The following is an 18,747-nucleotide window of genomic DNA, read 5'->3' as shown; positions in this document are numbered from 1 at the left end:
GCGAACTGGGTGCCCCTCCGAGCTGTTTGGCTTGGAACTGCTCTTTTAGGACTGCAGGGCTGGAACAAAGGGGCCCTGTTGGTTACTTCCAGATTCTGGAAGAACTCTGCTTTTAATGATGGTGTAGAGTTCATGGCATGTAAACTTCCCATACTCACAGGTTGGGTTTTTTTTTTTTTTTTTTCCCCTAATTTTATTTTTTTTCAAGCTGAGCTTAAGAGGCATATGCTTGAATCGATTCCGCACTCGCAGAAAGGGTCTGTCTGCTCCACAAAGTTTAGCCGAGGTTCCAGCGGGGCTGTGGCACAAGCCTGCCCTGGTAAAACAGAGAGACACAGGGTACAGATTGTAGAGAATCGTCATTACCCTCAATGATGAACAGCATTTCATCAATCTTGATTCGTTTTGTGGAGTCTGTTCTGCGATCTTGATGAGTGTGCTATAACAGCAAAATCAGATTAGCTCTAAAAAAAATAATTGTTAAAGAGGTGGAGGAAAAAAGGTTGGCAAAGCCTGAAGTTCTGGCAGGGGCTCAGCAAACGGTTAGGATAAAAGATTAATAGGTTCTAATTCTTTATTCAAACAAAGCTCTGTTTTTAAAAGAACATCTGATTGCAAAAATACAAACTTTGGTCATCTGATACTTTGAGTAAATGAATATATGTAGTGTTCTACAGTACTAATTAGGTTATACGGTGCCCTTTTAAGGTAAGCAGTAATTAATGATTGAGTTTGATATGAACTGATGTACAATAGACAGCCAAGTCTATTTTGGTGCATTTAAGTCCATTCTGTTGATCACCCATGTTGTGTGTGTGCATCATGCGAGACGCTGGGGTGAGGGTGGGAGGGATACAGAAATGGGAAGCTGCGAATTCCTTCCCACAGCAGGTGAATTACACAGTAGGAGGAGATAACTCAGGTCTACGCATAAATATAATTTCACCATATCTTGTAATTGATGCTAAGGATGGCTACATCTGTAATGGTAGGCTTCCTTTTTGGAGACTGACTTATTGTCTGCCAGGCATTACATAATTTCAGTTCAGTTCAGTTCAATCACTCTGTTGTGTCTGACTCTTTGCGACCCCATGGACTGCAGCATGCCAGGCTTCCCTGCCCATCACCAACTCGTGGAGCTTGCTCAAACTCCATTGTTCATTGAATCAGTGATGCCATCCAGCCATCTTGTCTTCTGTTGTCTCCTTCTCCTCCTGCCTTCAATCTTTCCCAGCATCAGGGTCTTTTCCAATGAGTTAGTTCTTCGAATCAGGTGGCCAAAGTATTGGAGTTTCAGCTTCAGCATCAGTCCCTCCAATGAACACCCAGGACCGATCTCCTTTAGGATGGACTGGTTGGATCTCCTTGCAGTCCAAGGGACTCTCAAGAGTCTTCTCCAACACCACAGTTCAAAAGCATCAATTCTTCAGTGCTCAGCTTTCTTTATAGTCCAGCTCTCACATCCACACATGACTACTGGAAAAACCACATGATGTTAATCATTATGACATGGCAACTCCCTACATAAAATACTATGAGGAAATCTAGTAATGAAAAAATATAACTTGCTCAAGGTCAAAACTTAAAAGCCTGTGGAGCCAGGTTTCAGACTCAAACTGCTAGATCCTTGCTCTCTGCATGGTAAGATGCACATTGGGCACACCAATGAAGGTGTGACTGTTTCTGGTTGGGGTGGTCAAAGACTCATAGAGAAGTGTTATCCGAGCTGGGTCTTGAAGGATGTACAGTTATCCCTCAGTGCCTGCAAGAAATCGGTTCTAGGACAGACGCTCAAGTCCCTTATATAAAATGGTATAGTGTTTGCATATAACAAATGCACGTCCTCCCATATACTTTCAATCATCTCTACATTACTTATTGTTGTTGTTCAGTTGCTAAGTCGTGTCTGACTGTTTGTGACCCCATGAACTACAGCACTCCAGGCTTCTGCTCTGTTAATAGTTACCTGCACTAGGTAAATTTAAGTTTTGCCTTTTCAAACTTTCTGAAATTAAAAAAATAATATCTTCCATTCACAGCTGGTCAGATTTACAGATGCAGAACCCTCGGATATGGAGGCCCCACTGTGCAAGTTTATGACAGAGTGGTGGAAGGGAATAAAATAAAGATGTGGAGACAGAAAAGTACAGAGGCTGTTTAAGGAACTGAAAAGAAGTCTAATTTAGTGGCAGCTTACTGAGTAGTGGGAAATAAAATGGAAAGGTTGAAGCTGGGTTGGGGATGTCAAGCAGAAGTCCAGTGGTGACCATTCATGTATTGAATTGGGTCCAGGGTGAAAATCTCAACTCTATGGCCTGGTTTCCTCAGTGAGTAGAGTTCAACAGGAGTCCAACAAGAGAGTTCAACACTCACTTTCCACCTCTGTGTCTGTGCTTCCCTGTCAGGGACCCTCAGCTCGCTCTTCTGCTCCCCGCCTCTGTCCAGGAGGAGAGCAGGCACCCCCATTCTTCTGCCCCCCACCCCGGTCCTCCACTAGTCCCTACCCAGAGTAGAACCAGTGGTTTCCTGGTTGGTGAGAACATAAGCCTCCCACTGGCCACTTTTTAACTATGATCAGAATGTCGGTGTGTTAAAGGACAACCTCATCTGCGTCATTTTCTGTGTCCACACGGTCAGCTCTGTGCTTCTAGCCCAGGACCCTGATGGTGCTGCTGTCTTGCCTTAAGACCTTCTTCTGTCTATCTTGATGCATCTTGGTGGCTAAGTGGACTCCTGCTCATCTTAGACTCAGGGGCCAAACAAAAAGAAGCCTTTCTTAGACTTCTTTGTGCTATGCTGTATTCAGTTGTGTCTGACTCTTTGTGACCCACCAGGATCCTCTGTCCATGGGGATTCTCCAGGCAAGAATACTGGAGTGGGTTGCCATGCCCTCCTCCAGGGGATCTTCCCAACCCAGGGATTGAACCCCAGGTCTCCCGCATCGCAGGTGGATTCTTTACCATCTGAGCCACCAGGAAAGCCCAAGAATACTGGAGTGAGGAGTAGCCTATCCCTTCTCCAGGGGAACTTCCTGACCCAGGAATTGAACCAGGGTCTCCTGCATTGCAGGTGGTTTCTTTACCAGCTGAGCTGCCCAGGACTTAAACCCTATTTGCCAAATCTGCCTTGAGTTGGAATGATTGAGTCCTTGCCCAGCTATTAACAAATCAACATCTTGTTTTCCTGTTGGTTTATTCTCATCACCAGCCCCAGGAAAGGCAGACACTTGTGAGGGGTAGTGGGGGGTTGGTGCGCCGGGAATTCATGGAGGTTGGGGGTGCAAAACTTTCTGGCTTCATATTTTTTTCAGTTCCATACCCCAAAGAAGGAAATTTTTCCAAAATTCAATTTCATGCTGCAAATACTTATTGGGCCTGTAGCACATGTAAGAAACTGTTTTCGATGCTGGGAACCAGCTGGGGCAAGGACAGGAGATAAAATAGCTTCCCTCACGGAACTGCAGTACAAAATTGCGTTGATTTAGTTTACCATAGAAGTTTAATAGAAGAATTCACTTCTTCCAATTTACTGCAAACTCTACAAAATATCAAATGACAAATTGACTCATAAGAGCTCTCAGAAGTGAGAACTGGGTGTCTTCCAGGGGGTTACATAAGACAATACTGTTTATAAAAATGAGCTTCTTTTGTAGTTTTTTGTGATTCCAGAAGCTTCAGTTACCTTTCTCACCTCTGATAACATTCAGAAGTTGTGCAAAAATGCTACTCAACAAGGCTTTTTTAAGCAAAAGCAGGACACTCCTCTAGTCTAGGATCCAGCTCTTTTCAAATTTCATCATAGATAAGAGAAAACAAATGTTCAGAATAATTGTAAACAAACAAGTAGAGATTTCCAGAAGCCTAAACTTTTAAAATTAGGTCTCAGAAAGTATTATTCCAATTGTGAGATTTATCCCCGTCTTACAATATCATCCTTAAAACCGTGTGACTGGAAAATTCTTTGCAATGTTCTTTTTCACTGTTCAGTAGCATCTTTGCCTCCCCCTAGGCATATTGTGCTACCAGACAGAATATAAACTTCATTCTTTATTACAGGAAGTATCTATAAATGTCTACAGGAATATTCTTAATAGGTTTTGCTCGTTTTAATGCTTTTCTTGTGATAATTATGAGACATTGATTCTTTGCCAAGTAGCTCCAGTATTCTGTGACTCTAGCCCAATTAATAGTTTCAAAAAGAAACTAAACCCCAGAGTTATGAGGGAGAATCAAACATGCAAAACAGTGAAAAAATGAGATGGAAAAGAGCAAAAGCAGATTTCCCTGCCACCTTTTGGAGAGTGGGCTCCAAAATACACCTTCCCGATTTCTTCCCCATCCTTGGCTCCTTTCAGAAGCCATATTCCCTATCAGATAAAATAAAAGCAAGCTAAACACTTAAGCGCAACTCCTGTGACTTTTATACACGTGGATGGAGAGACAAAATAGATACCTATTGAAAGGGTCTAAATGCCTGCCAGTGGAAGAGCATTAAGGCATGTGAGTTTTCTAGGGTGTGCCCTTTACTGGCAGGGCTCATTGGAGACATGTTATCGGGCACTGTAGGAGAAATGTGGCCTTTTGTACCCACCATCTTTCCCATCCCTGGAGCAAACATAAAAGGAACATTCTGCAGTTTTCCTGGGTATGAAAGACCCAAGAAAGACTGTAGCATTTGCTTCTCACGGGAAAGAAAGGGGACAGTGAAATGAGAAGAGGCCTATCTGCTGTTGCCATCAGAAAACAGCTGTGTTACAAAGGGTGTTCCTACACCATCAGGGTGAAAATTGCTGGTTAATTCCAACTATGCCTTTAGGGAGAAGCTGGAAGGTAAGAATTAGGTTACCGTGCTCCCTGCTCCCTTCCAAGCTTCCACTGCCCCCACTTCGTGTCTGTTCATGGGCACATAAGGGAACTGGCACCTCGACCTTTGCCCAATGAGCCACAAGAAAAGATGTGTTCAGTGTTGTTTCCTAGAGCCATGATATCTTCTCAAGAAGGTTACACATCAGTGGTCACACCATCTTTAAAGACTGAACGGCGGCGTCTCTTGGTCTAGCTACACCCCTACACTAGCTGAGACGTCATTGTCCCCTGACTGCGAGGGAGCGGCTTGCTTGCTCAGCAATGAGTCAGCCATGCTTCTAGCTCTCTCTCAGCTGTATGTTCAGGGCTTACACAAATGGCTTCTTGTATGCAACCCTAGTTCTTCAGTAGTTAGGCTTCTGTACGCTCTTAGTCCGTTCGAGCTACTCGAACAGAATCCCACAGTCTGGGCGGCTTACAGACAGCACAAGGTCATTTCTCACATTTCTGGAGCAGAGATCAAGGCACCAGCCACGGTTGTGTTCCACCAACTTCCTGATTCACAGCCGGCACGTTCTCTCTGTGCCCACAGATGGTGGAAGGAGAGAGGGAGCTCAGAGGAGTCTGTTATAAGAACACTAATCCGATTCATGAAGGCCCTACCCTCATGACCTAAGCACCTCCCAAGGGCTCCATTGTGTAACATCATTGCTGTGGGGTTGTGGGCAGGGGGGGTGGTTAGAATGTCAGCATAACAATCGGAGGGGGATGCAGACATTCAGACCGCATCATATATTGTCTTCTCACAGACTTTATTTCTTGTCTTGTATGGTAGTAGTCTTGCTAATGGCTGAATTGTTCCATTATTGACTTCATTTTCTCCCTGCTTGTAGCAGCCTTTGTCCTAGCCATGCCAGTTGCCCACCCATGTGGGCTTTTTAAGAATACCTGACCCACTCTCAGTTTGCCAGTTACCGTGGGCTTTTATTTTGTGTATTGCCTGGTTTTCTCCTGAGGACTAACTCTTAGCTTTAAGAGTTCGTTTTCAGCTCACGTTGCTGGGTGCCATTTGTTCCTAAAACAGCTGAGCCTTGACCTTACTTGCTTGCTCAAAAATCTGGCTTTCTCTTGACACTGTGGCTTTGATTGGATACTCAATCTTTTCTTTTTCCACTTTTGCTCATTTTACCACCATCTAAACTCTGGTTTGAGAAAACTAAATTTGACAGCTGAAAAGAGCACTTAAAAATTCATTAATTGGGTTCTCATTTACACCTGTGTTGTGTTTTTCTGCCTTTTCTGAAATTAATATTGCTTCTTGTGAATTCATGAATTTATTTGAATACTTTTGCTTTTGTTTGATTTTCATACATCTTAACATTTTCAAGCAGTTAATATTTTTGCATAATGGTGCTGATAAAGCTTGATAACATCCCTAAACAAGTAAATTATTAACTTAAACCTGAGGTTTAGGTAGAATTCTGTTCCCTTCATTTGCTAATAGCCTATCATAAGAACATAGGGATTTGAACTGAGTCACGCCAGGGTCAATCCATTCCAGTGTTCAGCTATGAATAGCTACTTCAAGCAACATGCAATGGTGATTTGTAACTGTGCTACCTAACAAGCTTTAAAAATAACTATATCCCAGAAGGATAATAGAAGTTTATAGCCCTTTTAGTCATAAATTTGTCCATGTCTTTTATGATTCTGTTTGTATTTCCTAAGAGAACCACTTCTGCTGTGGACATCAGTCAGCTCTCTTTGGCTGTATCAAATAGACATAGGTTCAGAAAGTGATGGAGGGGGAATAAATTTTATTATTCATGCTAATAAAATGTAATTAAAGTATGGTTTGATCAATAAAAATAACTGTAAAATATTTTATATGTTTGGTGCCCTTAGTGTGGGGTAGGGGAAAGAATAAATACCTCAAAGACAAATCCAAAGACATGTCCTTTCCTATCTTCATGACCTCTCTGAACCTGTTTATTTAATCTGCTAAGAAAAAGTTAACATTTATCTTTAAGGTCTGTTGTTAGAGTTAAAATAATAATAAATGAACTTAGTACTTAGTAAGAAGTTAATATATGAAAGTAATAATTAGTAGTAATACTAATTTGATATATCTCAATTGAAAATATTCTTTGAATTAAAAAAAATGAAGAAGGAGGGATACTAAAGAATTAGAATTATATTTGGTCTTGGCAACGTATAGGCAGAACTGTCAAAAGGAACATGGTCTAAACCTGCACTGTCTAATACAACAGACGCTACCCTCATGTAGTTATTTATACTTAAAAATTTGAATTAAATCTGTGGTTGTACTAACCACAGTTTAAATGCTCAGAAGCCAAATGTTGCCAGTGGCTACCATACTGAATAGAACACATAGACAATATTTCCATCGATGCAGAAAGCTCCGTTGGGCAGTGCTCTTCTGGACCCAGAGATTCTCTGTAGGCTTCATTGCCCCTATCAAAAGGCAACAGTCTGGAATTAGGCAGCCTCTCACAGCTCAGGGAACTGGCCAATGCCAGTGTCTAGTTCCCCTTCCCCTCTGTGTGAATGGCTTCAGGGTCTCTGCTCCCTCGTCCCGTGGCACAAAGCGCCAGGGCACATTTGTCTGTTCTTATAGCGCCTAGCAGAGCCTGTCTTGTTTCAAGGTATCTATTCACTAAATTCAGCTCAGATATTAACCTTTGAGAGCATATAACCTTCACAGGAATAACTTAGTTTTCACATTCAAAGTAATGATTGAAATACCGCTCAGTATAGAATTTCAGGAGGAGAATTAAAGATGCAGAATATACCCTGTTCTCTTTAAAAAGCCATGGTATTTGGGTGGCTCCATGGTTTCCTCTGTCCATAGCTGGTTCTGTTCTGACTCCATTAATTGGATAGATTAAAACATGAAATATCTCTTGGAGGAATCAAGTTTTGAGAGAAAAATATGGCAGTTATATTTATTGTTTGGGAACTTTTTTTAAAGTGTATTCTGTTCCTATTATAGGCTATGTGATTCTAATAAGGCCCAACTGTTAGTGAGTTTGAAGTGGTTATACAGTTAAACTCTGAAGTTCTGCTCCCAGGTGGAGCTTTTAATGATTTCAAAGTGTCAGGATGTTAATTGACTTAGAACAATAGAGGGGTCATATCTGCTCAGATCTGATCCAGAAATTAATTCTTCCTGCTTGAAATTGCTGTTTTCAATGTTTTCATCACCCTAATAAGGCAGAATACAGAAGGTGTTTCTGGAGAGAGAGGGTGCGAGGTCACATGATAAAGAGAGAAGACATTTCCATTATGTGGCAAGTATTCCACAGGGATCCTTGGAGAATTGCAACCCTTTAAATATAGCTGGTGGAGACCATACCTAAAACTAGTACTTTGAACAGTCATAATACAAGAGACTATTTTCTGCTTTAATACATAAGTGTGACAAACTCAGAACAAAACTCCCTGGGTCTAGACTCAACAGAAGATATATAAAAAGATCAGTAGAACCTGGAGGCTCTGTAAGATGAGAATTCTGACCAAACTAGAACAGAAACAATGCCCCCAGTCACATTGAAAGACGTCAACAACTCAACACTTGTCAGGAAGAAAGGATAGATATGAAGAGGTATTAGAATTCTCACCATGTATTATAATTTGCTCAGTTAAGTTATTAAGCTCTAATTAAGTGTATATAGTTCATGATGTATAGTGTGAACTCATCTTTTTCAATTAATTACTTGATTTTTAAAAATCTTGGTTAGAATTCATTTCCTATTCATAAATAGATGAATAGATATCTTATTCATCATTTCTATTCATAGATAGCATTGACCTGAATCGAACAGACTGCTAAATATTTCTTCAGTAAACATGGGTTTCAGTTCAGTTGCTCAGGCATGTCCAAGTCTTTGCAACCCCATAGAATGCAGCTTGCCAGGCTTCTCTGTCCATCACCAACTCCTGGAGCTTGCTCAAATTCATGTCCATCGAGTTGGTGATGGGTTTAGGAAACTATAAACAAGGTGAACAGACAACCCTTAGAATGGGAGAAAATAATAGCAAATGAAACAACTTAAACAAGATTTATTTCCAAAATATACAAGCAGTTCATGCAACTCAATACCATAAAAACAAACAATTCAGTCAAAAAGTGGGCAGAAGACCTAAACAGACATTTCTCCATAGAAGACATACAGATGGCCAGTAAACACATGAAAAGATGCTCAACATTGCTTGTTATTAGAGATATGCACATCAAAACTGCAATGAGATATCACCTCACACCCATCAGAATTGTTTTTGTTGTTGTTCCATTGATCAGTCATGTCTGACTCTTTGTGACCCCATGGTCAAAATGCATGTATGCATGCTTAGTTGCTTTAGTCGTGTCTGACTCTTTGCAGCCCCATGGACTGTAGCCTGCCAGGCTCCTCTGTCCATAGGATTTCCCTGGCAAGAATACTGGTGTGGGTTTCCATTTAAGAATGGCCATCAAAAAATCTACAAATGATCCATGCTGGAGAGGGTGAGGAGAAAAGGGTACCCTCTTGCACTGTTGATGGAAATGTAAATTGATACAGCCACTATTTAGAACAACATGGAGATTCCTTAAAAACCTAGGGAGAAAACTAACCATATGACCCAACAGTCTCACTCCTGGACATATGCCCTGAGGAAACCATAATTGAAAAAGACAGGTACCCAAGGTTCATTGCAGCACTATTTACAATAGCTAGATCATGCAAGCAACCTAGATGTCCATCGACAGATGAATGGATAAAGAAGCTGCATATATACAATGAAATCTTACTCAGGCATAAAAGGGAATGCATTTGAGTCAGTTTTAATGAGGTGAATGAACCTAGAATCTATTATACAGAGTGAAGTAAGTCAGAAAGAGAAAAACAATATCATATATTAACACACATGTATGGAGTCTAGAAAGACGGTACTGATGACCCTATTTGCAGGGCAGCAAAGGTGCTTCCCTGGTGGCTCAGAGGTTAAAGTGTCTGCCTGCAATGCAGGAGACCTGGGTTCGATCCCTGGGTTGGGAAGATCCCCTGGAGAAGGAAATGGCAACCTACCCCAGTATTCTTGCCTGGAGAATCCCATGAACGGAGGAGCCTGGTGGGCTACAGTCCACGGTATTGCAGAGTCAGACACGACTGAGCGACTTCACTTTCACTTTCTAATGGAGATGCAGACATAGAAAACAGACTTGTGGACATGGAGGAGGGGAGGAGACGGTGGGATGAATGGAGAAAGTAGCATGGAAACATATACACTACCGTATGTAAAATCAGTAGTGGGAGTTTGCCATATAACTCAGGGAACTCAAACCGGTGCTCTGTGACAACCTGGAGGGGTGGGATGGGGTGGGATGGGATGGGGTGGGAAGTGGGAGAAAGGTCCAAGAGGGAGGGGACATAGGTATACCTATGGCTGATTCATGTTGATGTAGGGCAGAAACTAGAACAATTTTCTAAAGAAATTATCCTTCAGTTAAAAATAAATAAGAAATATATGATTGGAAAATAAATGATGGGTTTATTTGGGATCAGTAGAGAATTGTAACTCAGGGTCTGTAATCACTTGTTGAGCCACAGGCAAGTCCTCACTCAGCAAGGAAAGAATACTTATATAAAGGAGGAAAGGAAATTGGGGGAAACTACAGTAAACAAAGAGTCCATGGCTCTTTATGGGCTGAGTCCTTGCCAGGAAAGAACACTGGTCTCTGCTGCCATCACAGGGCCTGAGAGCTCCCCATTCTGGTCTCCAGATTTTATTTAATTGAGATTTTTGTTTACTAATATTTTACAATAGCTATTTTGCTTGGCTCGACTGTCAGTTGATACTTGGGTTTGAGATGGTGTACTCTACCTTGCAATGTGAGAAAAAGGGTGCCCCACCTAAACGTATCTTAACAGGACTTGTTTCTGCTCAGCCAGCCAACACAAATCACGTGTTAGAGAAAAGACAAGGTTGTCACACAACACTCCCAGAGACTCTGGTCGACCAAAGGGGATCTCTGATCCATCTCTGCTTCTGATTTCCCCTTTGTCTTTGGCAGAGTCACTCAACTTTTAGCTGCCTAACTCTCACCACTCTTAAACTGCGTGTGTGCATGCTCAGTCACGTCCAGCTCTTTGCGAGCCACCAGGCTTCTCTGTTCCTGGAATTTTTCCAGTCAAGAATACTGGAGTGCGTTACCATTTCCTATTCCAGGAGAACTTACTGACCCAGGGATCAAAGCCGTGTCTCCTAAGTCTCCTGCACTGGTAGGCTAACTCTTTACTACTGTACCACCTGGGAAACCCCACACTTGAAGTAACAGAACTCCAGTTCCTGAGCCACTTGCCAGGACTGTTTGCCTTCCACACTGGAGTTACGTCCTACCAAAGTCCAGATGAGTATCAATAGCTTGTTTCTGAAATGTCTTCAATTACTGTGTACTTTTCTACGAAAGATTGAAAAAGTAGCATGAATCATCCCAAAACTTTCTCTATTCCCCTTCCCCATCCAGGCTTAGCACACTTGAACAAATACAGTATGAGCTTGCCCTGTGTTGGCAAGGATGTTTTTAAATGTGTGTATGTGTGTGTTTACCCATGTGGTTTAAAAATAACCTAAGTGAACTAAGTAAAGTAAGCTTATGCCATGCTTACCAGGAATATTAGGAAGCAGAGACCCTTCAATATCTGAATTAGCTCTGGCACTGTTTCAGGAAAAAACTGGCTCACGTCTCTTGCATAAGTCTTATGTAAGAGATTAGATGTGGTGCCTGAACTATCCCACTTCCCTAAAGCATGGAAAAAAGAAAAGTATGCTGTGTCGTTGTTCCTTGCTAGCTCTCTCAATGTTAAGGGATTCTTTACTTATAGAAGTAAAGCATCTCAGTTACTAAGGGGAAAAAAAAAATAATGAGAAAAAAAGCTTAGTTTTTCTAGTGTCTGTTGCACAAACATATGTTGAAGTCAACCGAAGAGGGAAGAGGGGGAAGGCTGAGGTACAGGCGGTAAGTAGTTCAGAACTTGGGTAGGTATTTAAATTGGTTCTTGTATAAACAGTAACAAGAATAACAGTTTTACGGTTAAACTTGAAACTCCAAAGCCACATTCCATACATAGCTTATTCCATATCACTGAAGAAATAATTAGATTTTCCCACTACTCATAAAATAGCTCCTCAGAATTTAGAGTTCACAGTTCATTACCATAATCATTATATTCTGGAAAGAATTTAGAGCAAATCTGATCTCCAGATATTTTGACCAAAATAGGAATGAAGGACAGACATGACTTGGATAGCCTCCCCTGTTCTGTAAGTATTGTCACACTCAAGGCCACATACCCAATGCACAGGGACACTAAACAAGCCAAAACATCAGAGCTTGGGGCAGAAAAAGGTTTATTGCAGAGCCCAGCAAGGAGAATGGGGAGCTTATGCTCGAAAGACCCAGGCAGACTCCTGGATGATTTTCAGGGGAGATTTTTTTAAAGGCAGCATTTGGGCTGAAGGGGGTATGACTTCCTTCTGATTGGTTGCTGGTGAGGTAACAGGGCGGTGTTCCAGGAATCTCCTGCTCAGCCCCAAGTTGCCATTCTCCACCTGGGTGGGGTCCTTGGTTCCTGTAGAACAACTGGAAGATATGCATCAGATGGTTGTATATATCCCTGGAGAAGGAACTCGAACTCTGTCTTCATGCTGCGCTGTGATTTCCTGACTGCTTTTCCTTTGTTTCTGCACCCCCCACCTTCCCTAATTAGTAATGGCTCAGATCTGCCCTCTGGAACTCAGGGAAAGTCTAGAAGGCTGAAGGCTTTTTCCTACACACCAGAAACGGGGGGCACAGAAAAGCTTTTGTTCCCTGGGAGGGCCCCACAGGGTGATGCTCTGTTTCATAAGTTTCTGCTTGGTTCTCATTTCTGCCATATAGATTTTTCTCTTTGAAGCTGTGTGGTGGACAGAAAAGAGCTTAAAATGTCAAGTCAGGCCAACTAGCTCAAGTACAAATATACCAGCATCATCACTTACTTGCTGCGGGACCAAGAAAATTTGCTTAATCACTTTGAGCTTACTTTTTCCATGCAAAAGGAGAATTACTATTATCTACCCTGTAGGGTTGTTATCAGAATTTAGATTAAACCAGCCAACTTGTGTTGAGTGCTTTTGTGATACTGTGTTTAATAATAAGAAATATGCAGTTAGTCTTCTGACTCTATCCCTGGCACCGTTCCTAAAACCATTGGAATTTCCTGAGTGATAAGAGTGAGAAAGGTGTTTTTTGTTACTCATTTTTTGTTCACCACCCAGAGTTTATGTTAGTGAAGTGACTTTTGGAAAGCCCCTATGGATGAATGCTATTCACTAGAGGAACCAACTGGCTACTGAAAAGGTAGGAACTTCCAGCCCCACCCCCTGACCTCCAGGGACGGGGTGGGGCTGGGGGATGAATCTTCCGTGTACGTGTGTGTATGTGTGCTAGTCGCTTAGTCATATCTGACTCTTTGTGGCCTCATGGACTGTAACCTGCCAGGCTCCTCTGTCTATGCAATTTTCCAGGCAAGAATACTGGGGTGGGTAGCCACTCTCTTCTCCAGGAGATCTTCCTGACCCAGGGATCGAACCTGGGTCTCTTGCATTGTTCAGTTCAGTTCAGTCACTCAGTCGTGTCTGACTCTTTGCGACCCCATGAACCGCAGCACACAAGGCTTCCCTGTCCATCACCAACTCCCAGAGTTCACCCAAACCCATGTCCATTGTGTCGGCGTTGCCATCCAACCATTTCAACCTCTGTAGTCCCCTTCTCCTCCCGCCTTCAATCTTTCCCAGCATCAGGGTCTTTTCCAATGAGTCAGCTCTTCGCATGAGGTGGCCAAAGTATTGGAGTTTCACCTTCAACATCAGTCCCTCCAATGAACACCCAGGACTGATCTCCTTTAGGATGCACTGGTTGTAGGCAGAGTCTTTACTGTCTGAGCCACCTGTGAAGCCCCATCATAGATGGCGAAAGATTTCATTGGTCATCTTACTTCAGGAAGACCCCGTAAAACCCACAAAGGATGGGGTTCAGACAGCTCCCAGGCTGGTGAGCAAGTGGAAGTGTTAGGAGGGTAACACACCCAGAGAGGATGTGGAAGCTTCAGCCCCTTCCATGTACCTGGCCCTTTGCAGCTATGCCATCTGGCTGTTCTTGAGTTATATCTTTTTATAATAAGCTAGTAATTTAGTAAGTAAACTGTTTTCCTGAGTTCTGTGAGCCACTCTGGCAAATCAGTCAAACCCAAGGAAGGGATCATGGGGACTTTTGATTTATGGATGGTCGGTCAGAAGCACAGATGTTTTATTTGGAGGCAAACTACTCTCAGAGACTGTCTTCACCAGTAATTTATTTAACACAGGTTCACTACAGGAATTATCATTTATAATAATATTTTGCAAGCCAATATTTCATAAACCAATAAAGAAATAACATATTTCAAGCCAGTAATAGGTTAATTACACTGTTGTTCCAGGCAGAGGGGAAGTCAAAGGAATAAAGTCCAAATTCAGTTGAAGAGCACCTTTCTATGGGTTGGTTTTCAGCAGTCAGTCCTTCCAACTAAAAATACAGAAGTGGAGTGTGTTGTGGTAGACAACAGAGGAGTGGTGTTCTGAGACAGCTTACTGTGTAACTGTCATGTTCTCAGCACTTTATCCAGAAAAAAATATTCATTTCATCCTCATAGCAGTCCTATGAAGTAGGTGTTATTATTATCCTTTCTCTCCTGATGAGGAAACCAAGGCCCAAATAACTCATAAATGGGGTAATAAGGTGTGAATGAGGTCCTGTGACTCTGGAGCCTGCCAACATGAAAAATAACGAATATGTTATTGTTGTTTGGTCACAAAGTCGTGTCTGACTCTTTGTGACCCCAAGGACTGTAGGCTGCCAGGCTCCTCTGTCCATGGGACTTCCCAGGCAAGAACACTGGAGTGGGTTGCCATTTCTGTCTCCAGGGAACAAATATATTAGCACTTAGCAAACCACAGGGCCCATATTAAGTTCTCATGAATGGTTGTTACACTTCTCTTTCCTCTTTCCAGAAAAGAAAATTTGAAATGAGATAACATATGTTCCATCTTCCTGGAGGGTCCCCCCTGAGCCAGGAGGTAGCTTTAAATGGCATCAACTTCTTGTTTCGAGCTGCACTTCTGAGCAATCCCCGGAGGGCCCAGGGGTACTGAGAGTTACCACAGACCTCAGCAGCCCCTGGGCTGGGCTTTAATCAGAAGCACAGAGATACAGGGAATGGGTCTTTAATATGATTTGTTTTGTTTCATTTTTTGACCATGCCACACGACATATGGAATCTTAGTTCCCTGACCAGGGATGGAACCCAAGCCCCCTGCAGTAGAAGTGCAGAATCCTAACCACTGGACCACTAGGGAAGTCCCTCATAGATGGCATTTTGAAAAGCTTCACATTGAAGGAATTGGAAGCAGATTTAGTGATCTACTGGAATAATTAAAACATACAAGCTGGAATCACAAGCTGGATTCAAGATTGCCGGGAGAAATATCAATAATCTCAGATAGGCAGATGACACCACTCTTATGGCAGAAAGCAAAGAAGAATGAATGAGCCTCTTAATGAAAGTGAAAGAGGAGTGAAAAAGTCTGCTTAAAACTCAACATTCAGAAAACTAAGATCATGGCATCTGGTCCCATCACTTCATGGCAAATAGATGGGGAAACAGTGGCAGACTTTATTTTGGGGAGCTCCAATATCACTGCAGATGGTGATTGCAGCCATGAAATTAAAAGACGTTTACTCCTTGGAAGGAAAATTATGACCAACCTAGACAGCATATTAAAAAGCAGAGACATCATTTTGCCAACAAAGGTCTGTCTAGTCAAGACTATGGTTTTTCCATTAGTCATGTATGGATGCAAGAGTTGGACTATAAAGAAAGCGGAGTGCTGAGAATTGATGCTTTTGAACTGTGGTGCTGGAGAAGACTCTTCAGAGTCCCTCGGACTGCAAGGAGATCCAACCAGTCCATCCTAAAGGAAATCAGTCCTGAATATTCATTGGAAGGACTGATGTTGAAGCTGAAACTCCAATACTTTGGCCACCTGATGCAAAGAATTGACTCATTTGAAAAGCCCCTGATGCTGGGAAAGATTGAGGGCAGGAGGAGAAGGGGACGACAGAGGATGAGATGGTTAGATGGCATTACCGATTCAATGGACATGAGTTTGAGTAAGCTCCGGGAGTCAGAGATGGACAGGAAAGCCTGGCATGCTGCAGTCCATGGGGTTGTCAAGAGTTGGACATGACTCAGCGATGGAACTGAACTGAACTCAATTAAAACAAGCCTGAAATATCTGCATAAGGAAAGCTTGTGCTTTTTAACTGTTACCAGGGAAAAGAAAGTCTGCATGTGTCTTTGGCTTATATGAATTAAGATATTAAGTCATGGTTGTTTTAAGATGAGGTGTGGTCAGAGTCATAAAACTTCTTCAGAACCGTTGTGTAATGATATAGATAATGCATATAAACTGACATAGTGACATTCGTAGAGCAATATCAGGTAATTTTTCATTGTTTTACTATTACAGTTGGTCTTAGAGTATATAAACTCTTGAGAACCTCTGGTTGGAATGGGAAATGTTTCTTGCCCCACATATGCCTAGATGAGAGAGTAAATGGCACTGATTTCAGGTCTCAAGCAAAATCAAATCCAAAAGCTGCTCAGAGCACCTAAAGTGTGACGGAGGGTCACCAAGTCAGCTGGCCTGGCCTCGTGTGCTTCTCAAGGCATTGGCTTTCCTGCAGCCTCTTCCCGTGAGAATTGCAATTTCAGGGCTCCCTCGTTTGACACATCAGCTAATTTGATGGGACTGACTCACTCCCTGCTTATAATTAGTTATCATGCCCCTGTCCCTTTAATATAGACATTTACCCACATTTAGTCAACCACGTACAATACACAACTATTTAAACTTACATCTTTGTTTGCAGATTAGCGTGAGAGATAATAAATGTTATTCAGCCCACTGAGAAGTAGTTCTACTACCTGTAAGTTCTTTAGATCTGAATGCCTTGAAAATGACATCTATTTATGGGTCCACTGCTCAGTTGGGTCTCGGCTTCTGACATATTTTTACCTTTATTTCAGATTTTTTTAAATTTTCATGAAGCATCATTGGTTTACAATGCTGTGTTAATTTCTGCTGTCCAGCAAAGTGACTCTGTTATACATAGATATTATTTTTCATATTCTGTTCCATTATACTGGAGAAGGGAGAGGCTACCCACTCCAGTATTCTGGCCTGGAGAATTCCATGGACTGTGTAGTCCATGGGGTTGCAAAGAGTCAGACTTGACTAAGCGACTTTCACTTCCACATAGTCTATCACAGGCTACTGAATGTAGTTCCCTGTGGTACACAATAGGACCTTGTTATTTGCACTTGTTTTTGTATTAACTCTTTTCCCAAGCCCATCCATAGGTAACACATGACCCAGCTTCCCTGGGTCGTGCAAAACAGCTTTCTATATGAATAGACTGGACCCTGAAGGTGCTGGTCAGCATATGTGCGGTGTCCCATTGGGTTCTCCTTGGTGTCCATAGGTCATAAGCCAATAGCAGCTTAACATGTAGCTGGAGGGATGCTTCCAATGGCAGCCTGTATATTAAGTACTAGTAAAGCTTACTTGTGTTTAGATTAAAAGTAACTAGAACTTCTCCAGTGAATCTTCTTGTACATATCCAGAAGAGTGTGCACCCCAGTTTGAAGACCCCATTACTCCCTTGAGGTACAGTTATAGAGTTACTAGATGCTAAAATGAGAGCTCATCCAAACCCATCCTTTTAATAATTGATGTATTTAAAGCAAGGATCCTTGAAAGTTTTTTTGCAGAGTTGTTTATGCTGCCTACCCCCAACAAACTCTCCCTGAAACTTACAGTTTAATGCAATTCTGTTTTTCCACTGTTTTCCTGTATCATTTGGGAGTTTTGCTGCACATGATTGTAGAGCTGGCTTATTCCATCTTAGAGTTTGTGGCAGGCCTATGATAGATGGCCCAGTTTTAGCATATGATAGCAATTCATTTCAGTTTGCTAAATACTGTCACTGAAGTGACCCTCTGGTCCCCAGGGAGCAGTAGGCCATGTGGCCACATAAACAGCACAGTTGTAGGTCAGATCTGTTTTTATCCACAAAGACATGTCATATTTAGATGTGGTATGATTCAGAGATTTAGATATTAAAATAATTTTAAATATATTTTGCAACAAGAATAGAAACCTTAGAAATCACTCTGCTATGTTTGTGCAGAAAATTGTATTTATTGTAAGAGCTTTATACTGAATGGCTTTAGAAGCTGGACATCTTCTTTGGAGATGAGCTATGAGTGGATTTGTTCATTTGAGGATGGTTCACTAAAGTTTTGCTAGAATTAATGAGCTTTCTCCACGTTGTTTTTATATTTATTTATTTCTCTGTACCGGGTCTTAGTTGCAACACATGGGCTCTAGTTCCCTGGCCAGGGTTTGAACCCAGGCCATCTGCTTTGGAAACAGGGAGTCTTAGCCTCGGACCACCAGGGGGAATCCTGAGCTTTCTCTTTGCCCTGTACCACCATGGAGATAGTTCTCAGGTGAAGAGAATACCAGAGTGAGTATTCATGAATACAAGACATAATTTAATATTCACTGTTTCCTCAGACTTTTCTTGAGATAGGTGTATATTAATAAGGGTAGAGAATAAGAAGAATTCAGTTATCCTAGTATGTGAATAATACCAACTCTCAGATGGTAAGTCTCAAGTGCAGCTAGAGATTTCCATTCTAGCTTCAGAATATCAATCAGCCTGACTCTGTGGTTGGTGCCAGGAGTACTCATCACTGGGGGACTTAAGGACAAACCCCCCTCTGCCAGGTTTCCTTGA

The sequence above is a fragment of the Odocoileus virginianus genome, chromosome 32, assembly GCF_023699985.2.
Source record: "Odocoileus virginianus isolate 20LAN1187 ecotype Illinois chromosome 32, Ovbor_1.2, whole genome shotgun sequence".
In the NCBI taxonomy this organism is placed as follows: domain Eukaryota; kingdom Metazoa; phylum Chordata; class Mammalia; order Artiodactyla; family Cervidae; genus Odocoileus; species Odocoileus virginianus.
This window is presented reverse-complemented; position numbering follows the sequence as displayed.